The sequence below is a fragment of the Serinus canaria genome, chromosome 3, assembly GCF_022539315.1.
Source record: "Serinus canaria isolate serCan28SL12 chromosome 3, serCan2020, whole genome shotgun sequence".
NCBI lineage: Eukaryota > Metazoa > Chordata > Aves > Passeriformes > Fringillidae > Serinus > Serinus canaria.
The window spans coordinates 25,298,414-25,313,400 of NC_066316.1; the positions used below are offsets into that span (position 1 = coordinate 25,298,414).

Genomic DNA, 14,987 nt, shown 5'->3' on the forward strand with positions numbered 1-14,987 from the left:
GAAGAGGAAGGGTCTCTTTAGTCCTCAAAACCAAATTTCCAATATTGTGAAATAATGCTAGTAATACGAGTTGTCATGACAGAAACACATAAAAACATTACAGTCTGTAATTTTTTTAATGCTTTGGCATAATCAACCCAAAATCAGAAGATGCATTCAGAGTAGTGCTCTGTTTATCACTACTTCTAAGAGTTCTTTGTAAGGCATTTGTGAAATTATAGACTATGGCTCTTAAAGCTAGAAAGGACCACATAGGAGATTTCATGTACTTCTCTGTAGCACAACAATATAATTTCACCCAGCTGTGTGTCCATTGTGTGCCAAGGCATACCAACCCCTCTCAGTTTGCAGACTTCAAGAAATGGTAAGCTCACTGCTCCTCTTCATCATTTGTTCCAGTGGCTGATAACTTCACTGTTAGCAACTGAGGAGTAACACTAATCTAGCTGGCAACCAAAAAATACTCTGAATAGCACTACCTGTTTAAACAGTGATACTCAAGATAATTACCATCCTTTTTGCCAGGTCTGGTCATTGTAAAAGCAACAAGGTTTCGAGATTTTATTTTTTAAGCAAATTTTTGCATTTGTTTCTCATTCATTCATGTTTCTAGAAGCTTATAAAATTTGGAAGCAAATCCATGTTCTGTTTTCCATCTCCATAGGCCACAATGCTTTCAAACAATGACTGGTACTTTCTTCTGTAGCTTTCTGTGATTTTTATGCAGCTTTTTTTCAGGATAGAATGGAAGCCGTCTTCTCACAACGAAATTATTCCCATACGGATTCATAGCTGAAAGTTCACGAGAGCTGCACATGCACAAAAAAGGAATAAGAAATGTGAATACTCTTTGGGATGCCACAGAACACATTTCCAGATAAAATAATAGTCTGCATTTTTGAAGATCTTTCCATCTTCAAAGTACTGGACATGCATCCATCATCAGATATTAAATATCCTAAGTGTAATTTTACTAAGGTTCAGCTTCTGAGCATCACGGTCAGACTCAGCTGCTGCAGTTCCAGGGGTGACAAAACCCATTGTGTGTGACTGGCAGACTCTGCAGTGCACCCGACTTTGACACAGACATTGCCAGCAGCATTCTTGGAAATCTCACTCCCTGGAAGAAGGGTAGGATATGGAAAGAGTGTGTGGCACAAAGGCTGACTGCTACCATTTATTAAGACCAGGTGGTCTCGATGGGTGGGCTACAGCCCCCTTATCTGCCCTCCCTCTGCAGATCTGTACTTTGAAGCTTTACTCTTGCAAGTTCTGAGTCCTTTATTAGAAGCTGAGGCTCAGCAGCACAGAGTATTAGCCTTCATTGTCTCACTCATGGCCAGGCCTGTCTGAAGATCCTTTTCTTCTGTAAGAAGTGGTTATTGACAGCAGAGTTCCTGCGGAGGTTAACTCCCAGAGTACATGGCAAGGAACCGCGGTGCAGTGACTCCTGAGCCAACCTGACAGCTGAGATAGTCCTGAAGCACTTGCAGAGGAGCTGCTGAGGTCCCAAAGGAGACTCAGATATGTTTATATGGCCCTGCACCCAAGTAGTCAGCCCTCACTCTAGTTCAGAGTCACCTTGGTATAGCTCTGCCAGCTCAATGCCCATCTCACCATGACCACAGCAGCCCAGGGCCAGGAGCTGCCCACTGCAGGGGATTGTTACAGCAACCAGCACTTCAGAAATGGATGCACAATAAAGACATGAAGAAAGAATAATGTACTTTAAAGTTCCATGTTTAGCATCTGTTACACTGGGGAGATGGAAGCCTAAGTTTGACTGATTCGATCAAACTAAGCAATTCAAGCATCTTCTCCCTAATTTTAGGCCAAAGAAAATTGGAGCAATGCAGAAGCAGATGATAAATCAAAAGAAGAAAAATAGAAATTAAAGCTCGGCTCTGGCCTTTCATCTTTATTACCCTTTTTATGTGCATATGGTAGGTGTTCAATTCTTTCCAAGTTCCTATGATATTCCCTTGTGTTTCAGGAGCTGTAGAGCTGTAGTTGTCTATAAAAAGGCAACCTAACAGTTTCCTGTGACTGAGAGTTGAATGTGTTATTTGTTACCAGCTGGTTCATGGATAGCTTGAGCCCATGTCTTGGCTTTAAGTGATCAAACTGACTTTAAACCACTCGCTCATGGTGTGCATTCATGTATAGAGAGAATTCTGTTGCAGTATTTTATTTCTGAATTATGCCATATGACTTTTTTTCCCTAAACCACTATTAAAACCAGAATCTGTAATATGCCAAACACAGACTGCATTTTTTGGAAAGCTGATACCAAACGTAACAGTAAATGAACCTTTCTGAAAGGTTAAAGCTGCTTTCATATAAAACATTTTCTACCAGGAAATGGAAGTGGAATGTTGAACTAAGCATTTAACTTGAAAGAACTTTGCACAGACTCCAATGGTTGCATTATATTTTAAAAATAAAAAAAAAAAAGCAAAGTGTTTTTATGAGCATACATATTTCTAGCTTCATAAAAAGGGTATTATGGTGACAAGGCAAAATGAATCCCAGTATTTTGGATGCTTCTTTAAAGCTTCTAAAAGCTCCCTCCCTGTCCATTAAATATTCTAGGGTGAGTTTTCACAATATGGTAAAATTCATCTAACAGTTCTGCTCCCTTCACTTCCCTTGCATCCTTTCTTCCCTGACATGCAGGCCCATTCCTTCCCTTCTACTTCCTGATTTTCACATGGCTCCTTGATGAATGCAATTGGATTACTAAACCAACAGAAAGCCATCCATGTTTTTGTTTTGCTGAACTGGTTTCCTACCAGCTGGCCAGGTGAACCAGCTCCAGGGGTTAGAGAGAAATCAGAGCTGGTGCAGAAGCAGTGGTTGAGAACAGTGCCCAAGATTTTCTTGGAGGACCTCAACCCTTAAAGCCCCTATCCTACATGATGTGATTGCCTCTTATAAATACACTTCTTGTTTGAGATGCTGGACCTGTTGCAGTAGATTCTGCAAAAAACTAATGGAAGAAAGTAGCCATACCAGACTTGCCCCTTCCAGAGACAACGAAGATTAGTGGCAAACATGCACCGTGCATGCACCATTGCCATTCTCAGGTGCAAACATTGCTACGTGAGGGCAGGGACCTCATGACACATCTTTATAGAAAGCAAACAAAAAGTGTCAGTTTCCTGGGTACAATCTTATGCTTTGGAAGGAAATAAAAAAGTGCCATCTTTGTACAGTTTCCTTGAACCTCGAGTTTGATTCTTTGATCATTCAGGAAGGGAAGAAGCCATCCAAATGAACTTGACACACTGAGCTGCTGCTGATTTGCCAGATTCCAGTGTCCTCAAGTGTGACACAAGGTTATTATTCAGTGTCCTGGATTGAAAATCAGAAGTGATTTAATCTGGCTCGCTGCCATCCCACTTGCTGACATGTTGACACCATGTAAATAATGCATAGCTCTGTGACCACACCACTTTCATGCCACATGCTGGGAGAAACAGACAACGCCTGCTATTATTATTAGCCACATCTTGGATACCTTGGAAATTTGAGAAATGAACATCAAAATTACTTCAAATAGTTTGTAGTCTCCAGCTCCAAACTTCTTCATTACAGCTCAAAAGGAACCTGTGCATCCACTGTGATTAGAAACAGATATTGCTGATTTATACCTCACATCCTTTTAAAGGTCTTCCTTCTAAGATTGTTTATAAGTAACTGAGTTTGTTAACTGACACAAGAGCACTGGCAAGACTTATCTCTGCTGACTGGAAAGGCCACCATTTTAAAAGAAACCTCATAATATAACGAAAACCCAGTTTTAGACTGCAAAATTAGAAATAACTGGTATCAGGCATTGCTCCCTGCTAACAGTACACAGTCTACTTCTACTCTTCAATCATTTCAAAAGGTAAACCTACCACAATGGCATCACAGCACACTCATCAAACCAAAGCGGAATTGTGGTTTTCACTGGGGAACACTGCAAAGCAAAAAAGCATATTTAAGATGCTACTTTTTGCATGAGAGTCTTTTATCATCTAAATATCATGCAACCTCAGTCCTGTTGAAGGCAGACAGCAATATAAGCTGCTTTTCACAGGACATTCAACAAGATTGGAAGTTAACATCTAAATCACTGGTACCCAGCTACTGTTCCATATGCTCCCCCCTTCAATCCTCTGAGTACCAAACAGAGAAGGGGATGATTGCATTTTTACCTTTTTGCAGTTTACAGTAATGCAAAAATTGCTCTTCTTCATTTCCCTGGGCCTGTGTTGTCAGAGCAGGACTGTGATGTGCATTCTTCCTGTGAAGACACACAGGAGTTACTGTCAAGTCAGGAGAGATAACAGACTGAAAAACGATGAAAAACAGAAAGCTGGAAGTTGGGTGGTTACAAGAAGAAGGTTAGCAGTTGGGATGGCTGTGTTGTTGTGAAGAACTTATCTCAGTTTTCACTCTGTGGCCATCACTAGTGAAATGCTAGTGATGGCCACAGAGAATGTGTACCTTTAGAGATACACATTTGCCTACTGACTTAGATTTCCAAAACATGAAATAAAGAATATCTGGCTCAAAACCACTGAACTGTGCAACTGAACCATGATTTCTCAGGGCAAAACAGATGCACACATCAAAATGCCTTGCCCAAACAAATTCACTTAGAAACTTTGGAGCATAACAAGCATAAAAAAGAAAGGGAGGGGTTCTTTTCTTTTTCTGCTCCTATGAGACAGTCAGAGCACAGAGTAATTTGATTTCTTTCTGTTCAAGGATGAATACATTGGACAACATTCTGTACTTGTCCACATTGTTCAAAAGGATCAGCATTTTGAGAGTCCCAGGCCAAGACCAATTCTTTCTGTTTTCTCCATTAAGAAGACCAGGAATCTTGTGGTCTCTTTTCAAAGGAATGACTTTGTCCAGAATCTTGCCTCAGAGATTTATTTTCACTATGTTATTTAGAACAGAAAAGAACACTGGAATGACTTCCTAATTTCTTTTGTAAATCTGTTCTTAATCTACTTTACTCCAAGCATTTTACAGAGAGTTTCTTACATGATGTTCTACTCAGAAGTACTGTAATTACACACACAGTGGTAAAACTTTCTCTTGACCAGAAAAGACTGGCAGTAATTGCAGTAAATTGAAAGGAAAAGTTTGGGAAAAAGAGCAGGATGGCTGAGAAGAAAACTTGGTGCTTAAGGTGTGATTTCTGTCCTAACAGCTTCTCTGGGTAATGGAGCTGCCCCTCGCAGAGTAGTGACAAAGCCTGTCTTGTGGAAGTTTTCTACAGTTTTTGTTTTGCCTGAGGTTTGGATTTCACAAGGCTAACTAGATTGTCCTTGTCTAGGAAACCCCGGGGGTGAAGCCAGATGGTGTCTGAGTGCAAACTGCAAAGACTGAAAGTGGGGAAAGGGTAGTGGCTGAAAACCAGGGAAGAAAAACCACTGAACTAGATGAGTGGGTAAAGTACAACAAGTTAACAAGAAGTTATGAAGTGGCATGACAAGGGCAATGAAGTGTGCTTTTCATAGGCAAAAATGTAAGTATTTTGAGGGGAATGTCAAATGTATTTGAGCCTTTTTTCTAAAGTCCACTCAAAGCTTCCTTTAGCACGGTATTCTCTCTTCCTCCTCAATGAATTCTTGTGATAATTCTGTTAGCTACAGAAAATTCCTCTAAATTCTTGTTGCTAGATATATAGCTCTATATGCAAGAATAAATTATTCCAAACAAGTCCAGTACTAGACAAGTAGCAAGTAAAAATAGCACAACTTGCACATTCTTACTAAGAGCTAGCTCAGCAGTCAGCAGCACTGCCTGAACAGTCAACTATAAAAGCTCTTGTTTTGTGATAGTCAAATTGGGTTATTTTCTCTACCAAAATGTCCTGTTTCATTGACTGACAGGTCAGTCCCACATTTTGTGCAGCTGAAAGTGCATGCACACTGAAGGAGCAGATTGAGGTTAATGTGAGATAGTGAGAGCAGCAATGAGTCTCTTTGGAGGAAATGGTGCACTCTTCCTGTCGTCGTGGTTTCCCAATGGTGGAGGGGGAAGGAGCACAGCAAATAGAGACTCTGACACATTTAAAGGCAGGTTTTCTGGTGGTGAATGTTTCTGGAGTTTTACCTGGTGTCCATATTTACAAACTCAAGCCCATGTGGTTTCACAGGAACATTTGAAGAGGAAGAGGGAGGAGATGATCAGCACATGCCTGTATTGGTTGAGAAAGGTGTGCTGGGTGCCAGGCCAGGCTGGCAGGGCAGCAGTGAGAGCTGTGGGACACAGCTGGGGATGCCAGCACAGCTGTGGCAAGAAGCTGAGTGGAAGGCCAGAAAATGCACACATGTACCTGAGCCAAATCAGAGCCCAGGATAATTCATTTCCTTGCTTCTAAGTTGTGTCATTTGTAGAGAAGTTTCAAGTGACACCCAAAAATAGCATTCTTTTAATGCACATTAATGATTATTATCCTATCCATACAGCATTTTGAAAATTTTCTTTGATAACCAGTGCTAGATTTTTTTTTAATTTTCTACTGCCAACATTTTAGGTCACTTCTAAAGAACATGCACAATTCCACACAAGTGTAATCTCTGCTTGATTGTTTACAGTTCCAGTGTTATACCCTTACTTATCTGTTCTCTTTGGCTAATGTGGCTTGATGATTGCACTCTGTGATTTCCCTTTTCAATCGTATACATCAGATAGCAGATATTCATACTTCCTTTCCCTACATCATGTGACATTTTCATAATGCAGTGATAACATGGCAGACTTGCTTTTGATCAACTCTACAGCATATCTGAGAAATTAGCACTAATTTTTACAGTATAAATCAGGGAATGCAAGTATTTATGCCTTGAAAATATTGAATTCTGCGTTACATCTGTAGAAACTCAGTGCTCAGCCTCGAGCTTCATTTGTTATTTAAATCTAATTCTATTTCTGAAACAGCCCCTTTAAAACTGGATCTGCTTCATCTCTGTGCCAGGCTGGTCTCTCTGATATGACTGATGCTTTGGAAGACATTGCCCTGAAAGGAGACTGCGCTTGCAGCAGAGCACTTGAAAGCCAGCGCGCAGCCATCCATCTTCTCCTTCACGGCATGAGCTGGGATAAACAATGGGGCAATCAGACACTCACTGAGGCTGCATGGAGAAGTGGTGACTCAGACCTTCATGGAAAACTTGGTGAGGGTGCTAGGTTACAATTCTGAAGGTGTTCAGTGTTCCAGATAAATGTATACTTAGCTTTCTGCAGAGAGCTTAGGTGTCTTAACTGTGCTTACTTCAGCTCAAGGTGACTGCTTTCAAACTCCTCAAAACTGCAAGAAGCAGCTGCTTGAATGTCAAGACATGCTTAAAAATCTGAACCCCAGCTTCTGATGAGCAGTAGTCTCAGTCTGCCAGCTCAGTTTAGTCTTGAACTCTCCACTGTGTGAGTGTTGCCTGCCTACCCACTGGTCATTTCACCCATCTGAGCAGTAACTCAGAGGAATGAATGGGAAATATCCCTCTTGGCCTCTATTTGAAGTTTTGACATAGAGGTAAAAAGCTAACCATGCTTTTGGAACACTATTATCCTAACCCTTCACTCTTACCAGCCTTCATACCTTTAATTAAGCCTGCAAAAAATAAATACCTTACTGACAGTTTTTCCTCAGGCTTGGTATGAGTAATCTGACTACATCTGGAAAATTGCTGTGAAAAAAGATGTTGTGAAACAATTTTTCATTCTAAGAGATTTTTTTTTTAATTCTAAAGATTCAATTTTTTAAATTAAAACAAATAAAAACATTCTAAGCTAGAGTCTGTGTGTCTGAAACTAGAGCAAAACCTACACACTTCAGTTACAATAATTTTATTAGTGAAAGATCTAGCAAGCCAAAGTGCTTTCCTTTTCCATTCCAACAAAATCATACATTATTTGGGGTAGAAATTTGGCAGGAAACTCTCTTGTATTATCCCTACATTGTGGCTGGACTGATTTCTTTATCCTTTTTTGATAGATGGATGTCTAGCTGAGCCCTGAATATCTTTAGCAGTGCTGATTCCAAAGGTTCATTTGTCAGCTGGTTTCCTTGGCTGTGAGTTCTTATGTTCATAAACTTTTCCCTGATATATAATTTTAATTTTTTTTCCTCACAATGCTTCGAGCCACTTCTTGCTTTCTTGCATAACTAATGAGAATAATCAAATATCATCTCATTTTCATTGACTCTCTATTTCAGACAATAAGAGGTCACTTTAAACTTCCTGGAATTAACATGATTGAATTAATCTCAGCAGCATACCATGGGCCTTATTTTGCAAGCCTACCATCAATTTTCTTGCATAGCTCAAGATTTAGACAGCTTTTTAAAACAAGTATCTAAACCCAGTTACAGTACTGCAGCATATAACCATAAAAGACCATAAACAAGACTAAAGTTATCCTTTCTCCTTATGTATATTCTCATGGATTATGTTGTATAAATTGTTATAGCAGCAGATTATGTGGACCTTTCATCATTCTAGAAAATGTAAGAGTTTGCAGAGCTGAAAAATATCAGTGCTGCAAGAAAGAGCAACACTGATTGTTGAGGCAACAGCTGGAGAGACTGACTCTACAGAGCAAAGAAATTGCAGAGTCCATCAGAATCAGTGATGTCACTGAGCTGGGAGGCTGGTGTCTTTGTAACCACTCTGAGACACCTAAGTAAGGACAAGGAAGGAGAGATTTGTTTCAAAGGGAATAAAGACGACTTGGAGAAAAGGACAGTAGGCTGTGAATTGCCATTTTTTAAAAGAAAGTACATTTAGGAGCTGATGGGGGATCTAAAAATGGGTAAAATGCTTTGGGAAGCTGTTTCTACATTGGATACCTATGGCAGACTGCCAGCCATGCAGCACCAAGCTGTGTCACTCAGTTCATGGCTGGGGACCCCAAGATAAGGGAGGCTGAACTGCAACCTGAATGCAGAAAATGGTAAAGAGAGCTAAGTCTTCCTTTCCTCCAAACAATTCCTACCCACTAACAGGTTCTTCCTTGGTATGTGCAGAGTTTTGTACCTTCCCTCCCAAGGTACCCAGTCATGGTCCTTGGCACAGCATAGTACATCTTTTCTGGATAAATTCTCTGGTAGACTTAGCCCTGGGCTGCATTTTCACAAAACGCTAATTAAATCAAAAGTATTGAGCTCCTGATAGCTTCTGCAAATTCCTCTAAACACATGTTTATCCTGTCTTTGAACAACTGGCTGCAAGGGACTGGGCATTGCAGCTTCATGGCTCAGAAAACAGGATGCATGGACACACAGAAAACTGGATCAGGATAGTTTGACTCTGGGAGTCTTTTCTACTCACAGGATGAGCACTTGGGTCAGACTGTGTTTGCTCAAGCTTCCAGACACATCACATTCCCATCAAACATGCTCAGATGACTAGTGGGAGCTGTACCAGAATGTGTCCCATGCAGTCTTTAGTCTAATTTGCCAAGGCATTCTCACACTACTAACCTGGCATGCATCTTTCTAGTTCCCATGTGATTGTTTACATTTTGTCAGTAGTTACACAGTACCAAACGGGCCAAGACCATTCCAATGTTCCTGACCATTTCTCTAGTTCAGTTCCACCCATGAAAAGTAACTCAGCCAATCCCAGTTCTAAAAGAGCTGCTTAATCTGGCCATTCATCCCTTGTAGTGACAATTAAATAAGTTGTTCCAGAGAAGGATTGTTGTGACCACTGAATATAAAACTCACAATTGCTTCAGAGCTGACCCTCCCCAGGTAGCTTTTAGCCACTGTGCCATTTCCTCTGAGCTGTGAACCATGTAGCCCCTGCACGTGCATTGGGAACGGGGTGTTCAAGGAACTCTTAGTTCTTCTTTTCACTGCAGGACTGTCACTTTTCAGATGTGAGAAATGTGGTTGTTTTCTTAAATAAAGGAAGTGTGAGTAATTCTGCGAAGCCACGGAGACCAAACTCTGCATACACATTTGTTCCAACACCTCCCATCATTTTAGGTTTTGAAGTTCTGATGTCCAAAATAACATTACTAAAATTACAGTGCCTTTATGCTATCAAGTCCATCTAGGAGAATCTCCATCTGTCTACTTGATAATTGGCTGCTAACATGACCTCTATTTACAAACCCCTGGCAATATTGCTCCCGTGTTGAAGAGCCACTAGACACCAGCTGACTGAGAAAAGTTTGCACTTGCTGGGATAACTGGTTTTGCACTTAGATTTGTCTGTCCCACTGTGTTCATAACTGGAGGATGCTGTAGGATGCCACACACCTAAATGTGTCCCTGGAACATGTCACTGCAGGCTTTGGTAGAAGTGGACAGACAAGCCTGCTCTCTGATGGAACTGCTCTCTCAGGTACAGCTGCACTGATGTGCAGTCCAGAGAAAAGCCACTCTGAAGTCACTCCTGCATGCAATATCTGCATGGTCTTTAGGGCAGCAGGACACCCTGTGCTCCTGGGCTGCTGCTGTTATCATTCAGGTCCTGTCTGCTTCAGCCAGCTCCAGGAGATTGAAGCAGAGGCCATAGTAAGCTCAATGAGAAGCTGAGCACAGTGACCTTGAGGAAGCAACTAAGGACAATCTGTGTATGGCCAAACCTCTGGCCACACAAGCTACCCTCCTGAGCCTTGCAAAGCAACAAGGTACCCCACCACACACCTGAGAGAGCCAGCAGGTGGGTGGGACCCCCAGGATCAATCAGCAGAGAAGATAATCAGCTCACCAGCAGTACACAGACCCATGTAGATGCTGAAGCTGTCAGGGACAATCTGGCAGTGTCAGTTCCAGAAGCAGCCATGGGTGCTTGTACACCCTGCTGTTCCTCAGCTCCTGACCAGAAGACCTTGCTGGCAGGCCTGAAGTGCTCTCAGGATGGGATAACTAACCTTCAACTCCTTCTGAAACATCCACAGCCTATAAACAGATTCACTCCCACTTCCATATCACGTCTAAAGGCAGTGATGATTTTGAGGCCAGAATCCCTTATTTAAAAAAGGGAATAATGTCTGGAAGCATTCTTTTTTGAGGTGCAGAAACTCTGGATCTTGCCACCTTTAGACAAAACCAGTTAAATGTGATGACATTTCATATGAGCAGCTTTTTTATATATTATTTGAGGATGACAGGGCATATGTTCTTAGGTGGGTAAAAGGAGAAAATCAGGCCAATTAATTAATTTCCTGAATGCTTCTTAGTGCAGCTCAGGAAAATCAAGTTCTAGTTGGAATGAGGTGTCAGGGAGACTAAAAGCCTTGTTAATACAAATACCTACATAAAGTCACTAATGTAAATGAAATTTATTCTAAACCAAGTCTGGCCACTTAAGTCTGTGGTAAAACTTCCACTGACAAATATGGAAGAAGCTTCTTTTAAAGAACTTCTAAACTTTCACCTCACCTCTTTAAAGCATTTTTGCAAGCACATGAACCTCAAAGGTTTTATATAGCTGGTAAGCTAAAACATATGAGGAAGAAATAACTTGTTCTAAGCCACAGGAGAAATCTGTATCCAAGCTAAAAATTGGAGTCAGTAGTGATATCCTGTTCTTCTCATTGAGCTTTCAAGACCAGAGGGCAGAAGCAATACTGCCTATGAATTAAAGTGGTTTCCCTTCTTTATGAAGAAAAGCAGCCACAATGACATTTGGAGCTCTAGAGTTTTCCTTATTACAAAATGGAAGATAATCCTTATTTTAAAGAATCCAGTCCAGTTTAGTTAGGCTGAGATTTAAGTGTTTAATGCACTTTAAGTAGAGGCCATAGAAACTATAAAAACCCTGGCATGTTTAATCCACACCTTTCAATTATAATGTTGAAATACTTACCAAAAAAAATCTATAGACATGACAGAAGTACACTTCTGGGAAAACACTTCAAGTTTCCTTACTGTTTTGTTCTACAGCAATCAGTAAGATTAATTCTTCTCCTTGAAATGCTTAATAGTTTCTTTGAAAATAAAACAAAGCATGTATAACTACACAGGTGATTTTCAGCATGTGACCTCTGATAAATGTCAGTTCTTTGGAAAAATTATGAAACTGAGTATAAAATCATAATTAAAAAAAAAAAAAAGAAAGAAAGAAAAAAAGAAAAAAGAACAAACAAAGAAGGAAAAAAAGCCAAAAAAGCAGAACAGCAGAAATTAGAGAAAAAAGGGCATTGAAGCTGATTTCAGAAAATATATTTTCTTCTTCTTCTCCAGCGTTACATTCCAAGATATTTTTAAATCACAGATATTGAAAACAGATTCCCATACAATTCTTAATAAGTTACAGTAGCTACCAGAGTTAGTGGTTCCTAACATGTGGCAAAAAATATAATACTTCTAACTCAAGCCATGTCATGCTGGTATTTTAGCAGCATTCCTCATGCTATTGTTACAATTCCAGCAGTTTCATGGCATTTAATTCTTTCTGAATATAAGAGCAGATTATCTCCTTTTCTGATATTAACAGCGAGCACTATAATCATAATAACCATGGTACATTTCATCCCACTGTCTCAAGATACTTTGATCCTTACCTCTGATTTTGGAGATGGAGAAGTTTCAAGTCAGAATAATGAAGTGGCTCCCTGGAATCAGCCAACAGTAAGGTCACTGCAGGGCCTAGAATGGAAAAAACAAAAGCAGAACTTCACAAACTTTATAAATCCTACCTGGTCTAACACAGGGAAGATTTATAATTCTCATCACGTTGCCGTGATTGGCCCCACAGTGATGCTGCCTGTCGGAACCCAGGACATTCCTCTGACTGCCCTGGAAGAATTGAGACCCTGGCAGGGGGCTCAGAGAGTCCAAGACACCTGTGCCTTCCATTTTAACCCATGGAAACAGTTACCAACTTTGTGTGAGGAGTTACAAGCCACAAGGGTTTGAATAGAATGATAGTGAATTTATCACAGGGTGAAAATGTAGAATTTTGGGGTTTTTAGAATGGGAGATCAAGAGGCAAGATGGAGGAATCTGGTCATGTTCTGTCTTTCTCCTTCTTCTTCTTCTTCTTGTCCTCCATTTTCTACTGTGATGGTGGCACTTTTGGATTGGTTTAGGATAGAGACAGACTGTCTAACATAGGTGATAGCTATTGGGAAATTACTGTAAATAAAGGACACGCAGTTTTTAGTATAAAAAGAAAACACCACCCTGAGGGTGGTCATTGTGCCTCGACCCGAGCTGCTGGACAGACCTCAGTGGGTCAGAAAATGACTGTATTAAATAAGAGAAAATAAACAACCTTGAAAACCAAAGCAGAGGAATCCTGTCTTCTTCTACGGTCTCAGGGCTGGGAAAAGAGACTTTCTAACACCTCGGGGTCATGTCCACACCAGAGACCTCATCAGCTGCCCACAGGCATCGGCAGGGCAGCATCACCTCCTCACCCTGGAGCTGGGCTCTCAGCCTGGCAGACACAGCCTGGCTGCGCCATCCCCTGGGAGGTGACAGCCTCATGGGGTCCTGAACAGGGACAAGTGTCCCCCACAGAGGCCAGGGAGAAGGATGCTCCCCTGGAAAGCTGGTGCTGTGGTCCTCCCACCTGAGGCTCTGCCATTGGAGAAGGGGCACAGCAGAGCTCAATCAGACACTGCAGGCACACCCACACCAGAGCCATGACCCACCAGGTCTGACACGTGGCACATGCTGGTCCTTGCCCTCAGGATGTGCATCAGATGCAGATGCTAGGAACCCACATGTATTGGGGCAGCATGTGAAGTCTTATAAAAAAAAGTATAAAATGTGTTACTCCTCTGTGATACATTTATCATTATTTAATGACACTCTTTATACTAATATATGATTTTTGAAAAAAATCATATCAACAAAACCTACATGATTTCATAAGCAACTTATATCCAATATTTAATATTTTAAAACTCATTAAAGATGAGTTTCAAGTGAATTAACTAGAGTATTGAGACAAAAGCCTTTAAAAGAGACTTGAACTATTCACTGAACGGCAACAGAAAGAGATTCTAAGAGAGATCTTGAAAAGCTTGCTGTAAAGCTAAATCAATGTTTTTATCAGGAATCATCCTTAGTTAAGTATTACCAAACAAAGCAGTTACATATTAACACAGTTAATAATGTAGTTATTGTCATTAACACAGAAATATATTTCAGAAGCTGCCACAAAGTCCTTATGAGGTGATGTGTGCAAAACTGGAGGGATTTTCTGTTCAAAGTGGCAAATCACATGCTTCCCAAAAATTCAGTCTGGGGATGACCAAGCACGATTATAAAAGTGGATGGGAAAGATGGGGGTAGGTGAAACACATGAAATCTGGAAAAGATGGATAATAATATTTCAATATCAACATCCTGTTTTTACACACACACAAAACCCCAAGTTGAGTTTTTAGTTGAATTTCAACCTGAATTTGTTCCTTTGGCTTCTTTCAACAGTATCACTTTTCCTTACATTCCCTGAGGTACAAGAAATGAAAAAAAAACAAACTACACATGACCAATAGTAGGGAAAGGCTCATTCCAGGACAAACAGGATTGGTTATTTGCAATAAAATACAATCCAGCAGTGGCTAGCAAAGTATTGCTGATTTAGCAGATGCACATGCTGCAGGCAACTTAGAAATTTTGGAAATACCTTCTTACTTTACAACAGTTATTAATGCACTTCAGATAAAAGTTGCATTTTTCTTATGCAGGACAGGAGTTCCTGAAGAGCATTAAATGTACCTGGAATGAAAGTTGTCAGTTTTATTTATAGGAAAGATATTTTTTAATTGAAGTGTTTAAAATTTAATGTTTTATTAAGATGATCTGATATTTGCCAAACTTGTGACAAATACAATAACTTGACATTTCTTTTTCATGCATTATCAAGGATATTTACAGAAATGAAACTAATCCTAAACTAAGGCTGCCTGTTGCTCTGCCCAAAAACACTGGTTTTTTTTCTTGCAAGGGTGTCAGCAGTATATTTAGCATCAGGGTGGAAATAGGGGAGGTTGGACTAAAAGACTCA

At 40.4% G+C, this 14,987-nt stretch overlaps 1 long non-coding RNA gene across 1 annotated transcript in view; it reads right to left on the reverse strand.

Annotated features, from left to right (window-relative positions):
- Positions 1-531: 531 nt before the first annotated feature.
- LOC127059424 (uncharacterized) overlaps positions 532-14,987 on the reverse strand; it is a 39,361-nt gene continuing 24,905 nt past the window's right edge. Inside the window, exons 3-6 of the long non-coding RNA XR_007777195.1 lie at positions 12,529-12,613; positions 4,203-4,291; positions 3,903-3,964; positions 532-809 (exon numbers count right to left, since the gene is read on the reverse strand). This is a non-coding gene — a long non-coding RNA (uncharacterized LOC127059424). The remainder of the gene's footprint in view (positions 810-3,902; positions 3,965-4,202; positions 4,292-12,528; positions 12,614-14,987) is intronic.